We start from the raw sequence: 5,001 nt of genomic DNA on the forward strand, positions 1-5,001 counted from the left end.
TGGCCACGGCGCCTGCGCCGACTAAAGACGTCGCCTCCCCGCTCGGGCTTCGAGTTTACTGCGCCTGCGCGGGCGCCTGCCGCCTTCGTTCGCTTCTTTTTTTTTTTTTTTTTTTCCTTTTCCACGTGACGCGGCGCTAGCGGTACACGTGTCTCCTCCCCCCTCCCGCCCCCCCCGACACTCGGGCGGAGGGGGCGGGGGCTGTGGAATGTCTTTGTCTGCGCGCCGGCCCGCCGAGTGTGGGGCAGCGGACCTGTTATTCGTGGGCCACGCCTCCTCCAACGGCCGAGCCGCGGGAGATCCCTGGAGAGATGTGCTCCAGAGAGGAATCCGAGGGCCCCCCGCTCCGCCCCTCCGGCTAGGAAATGAAAGGAACGCTTCTGGGAACCCAGGGACGGGCTAGAGGGTTAAAGCAATGTGAGGCCGTAAGACAGGGAAAGACGGCCCCAACGGGATGGGAAGATGGGAGCACTGGGTGAGGCTGATCCAAGGAGTAAGTAAGTGGCAGGCGGGTGTGAGAAAGGGAAGCCTGGAGGGAGAAGTAGAAGACTAAATGCCACTTATTACAGGACTGCTGCTCAGAAGGGTCAATCGGAGACTCCAAGGCCGAAGAAAGGGGCTCCAGACCCAAGTAGGGCATCCAGGAAGTCGGGTGCTAAGCTTTCCGTGATAGCAGGTTCAAAACTGGCGAGAGAATTCTTGTTAAAGGATGCATTTGGGGTCGGATCCGCAGGCAAATCTGCTTGTCTCCTGCGTTCTATCCCCAGGCCCTAAATGGTGGAAGGAGAGAACTGGCTCTCACAAATTGTCCTCTGACCTCGACACACACGCTAGGGGCAGATTAAGACGCACCATTGTAGTGTGCGCCTGCGCTGAGGAGGGAGAAACACAGAATTACCGCAAAAGGGAGCTCCAAGCCACGGAGGGTATCGAAGGGACACCCAATCCCCGCAAAACAAACCAAGAAACGTTTTGGTTAGATTAGTCAGAGGGCACACCTGCAGGCCTAGCACTGGTGAGACTGAGGCATTTTAGCGTATGCATTTTGTTGCCTTCTGTTTATTCTGTAAAAAGCTGATCACAGACCCAGTCAGTCCTTAATCTGCGTTGGCTGTATAGTTCTCATGCTCCTACTGCTGGTATGAATGCTGGGTCCTTCAATATGGATCGTACTACACTCAAAAAGACAGAAACTTTTTTAATTTATTTTATTTTATTTTATTTTTTTTCGGAGCTGAGGCGGAACCCAGGGCCTTTGTGATTGCTAGGCAAGAGCCCTACCTCTGAGGTAAATCCCCAACCCCTATTTCTCTTAACATAGCATTTCACCGCAGAGTCCTGGCTGGCCTGGCACTCCCTCTGTAGCCCAGGGTGGCTTTGAACTCACAGCAATTCAGTCTTAATCTTCAGAATGCTGGGATAACAGAGGTAAATCACCATGAGACAGGCACTTAATACTGCTCTAAAGACCAGGGTACGTAGCCTCCAAGGTATTCCCCTCATCCTGAGGTGCTATATGCAGATGGAGCCCAAGTCTCTCCCATTGAAAGTCTGAGGCGGAGATGTCAAGGTGGTTCAGCTGGTTAGCATGTTCTCAGGCCTGATTGTCTGAGTTCGGTCCCCAAGACCACATGGGAGGAGAAAACTGACTCTCAAAAGCTGAGCTCTAGTCCACACATGTGTGCTGGGACACAAGAGCATAGACACACACAAATAAAGATCTAAATAAAAGTTACAAATTTCATAAATATCATCAACACAGCTTTAAGATGCTGAGTTACTGAAAAGCTTGTGTGTTTTTGTTTGTCTTTTTTGTTTTGGGACTTCGTTTCTTTGTTTTGTTATTGTTTTTGAGGCAGGGTCTTACTATGTAGCCCTGGCTAGCCTGGAACTTGATATGTAGAAGTCCACACAGAAGTCCACCTGCCTCTGCCTCTGGAGTGCTAGGATTAAAGGGATGTGCCACCACAACCACCTGAAAAGATTTCTAAAATGCTATTTTATAAATTTTTATCCCATTTATGGTCACTTAACCATGTGTCTTCAGCATTTGTGGTTGAGTCGCTCCTTGAAGCTAGCCATTGAAAGCGTTCAAGAAAAGCCACCCCAAGATATTTTGCTTTGATACATTGCTCACGAATAGGCAATCTGGTTAAGGATTTCTAAATGTCCTTATCTGTCCAAAGACAGAGCCTTCAATAAGAACTCATTCATCAATTCTCTCCTCAGAGAGTTCTACCACGAACTTTTACTACAGGAGGGGAGACCTCCCATCACAGAGACAGACTGGTACAAATTATTACACACTTTTTTGTTTTCTGAACAGGTCCTTGTTTGTCCCAGGCTAGCCTCGAATGTACCACATTGCTTGATGATGAGCTTGACTGGATCCTCCTGTCTCCATCTCCATAGCTGAGATTACAGTCTTGCATGACCACCCCCTGCTTTTGCTGCACTGAGAGTCTAACTTTGGGCTTTGTGTATGCTAGCTAGGCAAGCATTCAACCAACCTGAGCTACATTCTAAGCAAAGTTATGAATATTAATTTTATATAATTCATATAATAACCAGTTCTGCTGACCGTTACTGGACCTTTGAAGGGTTATGTTTTATTTTTATAATGAAGTATTTTTTCATTTTTATTTTTCTATTTTCAGCTTGATACAGTATAAATTCTTATCCTGATAGTGAAATGTTTCATTGAGGTTTGCCCAGTAATTGAGCAAAACCAAAACTTATTATAAGCCACAGTCATCCTAGTCTGATTGTTCTTTGCTTTATATCTAGTATCCACTTATGAGTGAGTACATACCATGTTTGTCCTTCTGTGTTTGGGTTACCTCACTCAGGATGATATTTTCTAGTTCCATGAAATTTGCCTGCAAATTTCATGCTGTCATTGTTTTTCTCTTCTGAGTAGTACTCCATTGTGTATATGTACCACATTTTCTTAATCCATTCTTCAGTTGATGGGCATCTAGGTTGTTTCCAGGTTCTGGCTATTACGAATAGTGCTGCTATGAACATAGTTGAGCATGTATCTTTGTGTTATGATTGAGCATTCCTTGGGTATATGCCCAAGGGTCTAGAGGTAGATCGATTCCCAATTTTCTGAGAAACCGCCATACTGATTTCCACAGTGGTTGTACAAGTTTGCACTCCCTCCAACAGTGGAGGAGTGTTCCCTTTGCTCCACATCCTCTCCAACATAGACTGTCATTAGTGTTTTTGATCATAGCCATTCTGACAGGTGTAAGGTATTTTAGAGTCGTTTTGATTTGCATTTCTCTGATGATTAAGGATGTTGAGCATTTCTTTAAATGTCTTTCAGTCATTTGTGATTTTTCTTTTGAGAATTCTCTGTTTAGCTCTTTAGCCCATTTTTTAATTGGATTGTTCAGTATTTTGATGTCTAGTTTCTTGAGTTCTTTATATACTTTGGAGATCAGTCCTCTGTCAGATGTGGGGTTGGTGAAGGTCTTTTCCCATTCTGTAGGCTGTCTTTTTGTCTTATTGACTGTGTCTTTTGCCCTACAAAAGCTTCTCAGTTTCAAGAGGTCCCATTGATTAATTGTTGTGCTCAGTCTGTGCTGTTGGTGTTATATTTAGGAAGTGGTCTCCGGTGCCAATGCATTCAAGACTACTTCCTACTTCCTCTTCTATTAAGTTTAGTGTAACTGGATTTATGTTGAAGTCTTTGATCCACTTGGACTTGAGTTTTGTGTGTGGTGACAGATATGGATCTATTTGTAATCTTTTACATATTGACATCCAGTTATGCCAGCACCATTTGTTGAAGATACTTTCTTTTTTCCATTATATAGTTTTGGCTTCTTTGTTAAAAATCAGGTGTTCATATGTGCGTGGATTAATGTCAGGGTCTTCAATTTGATTCCGTTGGTCTGTATGTTGGTTTTTATGCCAGTACCAAGCTGTTTTTATTACTATAGCTCTATAATAGAGCTTGAGGTCAGGGATGGTGATGCCTACAGAGGTTGCTTTATTATACAGGATTCTTTTAGCTATCCTGGGTCTTTTGTTTTTCCATATGAAGTTGAGTATTTTTCTTTCCAAGCCTGTGAAGAATTGTGTTGAGATTTTGATGGGGATTGCATTGAATCTGTAGATTGCTTTTGGTAAGATTGCCATTTTTACTATGTTAATCCTACCTATCCATGAGCATGGGAGGCCCTTCCATTTTCTGATATCTTCTTCAATTTCTTTCTTTTTTTTTTTTTTTTTTGTTTGTTTGTTTTTTCGAGACAGGGTTTCTCTGTGCAGCTTTGCGCCTTTTCCTGGAACTCACTTGGTAGCCCAGGCTGGCCTCGAACTCACAGAGATCCACCTGGCTCTGCCTCCTGAGTGCTGGGATTAAAGGCGTGCGCCACCACCGCCCGGCCAATTTCTTTCTTTAGAGATTTAAAGTTCTTATCAAAAAGGTCCTTGACTTGTTTAGTTAGTGTTATCCCAAGGTATTTTATATATTATTTGTGGCTATTGTAAAGGGTGATGTTTTTCTGACTTCTTTCTCATCCCTTTTATCATTTGTGTATAGGAGGGCTACTGATTTTTTTGAGTTGATCTTGTATCTTGCCACTTTACTGAAGGAGTTTATCAGCTGTAGGAGTTCCCTGGTAGAATTTTTGGGGTCACTTGTGTATACTATCATATCATCTGCAAATAGTAAAAGTTTGACTTCTTCCTTTCCAATTTGTATCCCTTTGATCTCCTTTTGTTGTCTTATTGCTCTAGCTAGAACTTCAAGTACTATATTGAATAAATATGGGGAAAGTGGACAGCCTTGTCTTGTTCCTGATTTTAATGGAATCACTTTGAGTTTCTTTCTGTTTAATTTGATGGTGGCTGTTGGCTTGCTGTAAATTGCCTTTATTATGTTTAGGAATGCTCCTTGTATTCCTGATCTCTCTAAGACCTTTATCATGAAGGGGTGTTGGATTTTGTTATAGGCTTTTTCAGCATCTAATGAGATTATCATGTTTT

Source organism: Peromyscus eremicus, chromosome 2, assembly GCF_949786415.1.
Source record: "Peromyscus eremicus chromosome 2, PerEre_H2_v1, whole genome shotgun sequence".
In the NCBI taxonomy this organism is placed as follows: domain Eukaryota; kingdom Metazoa; phylum Chordata; class Mammalia; order Rodentia; family Cricetidae; genus Peromyscus; species Peromyscus eremicus.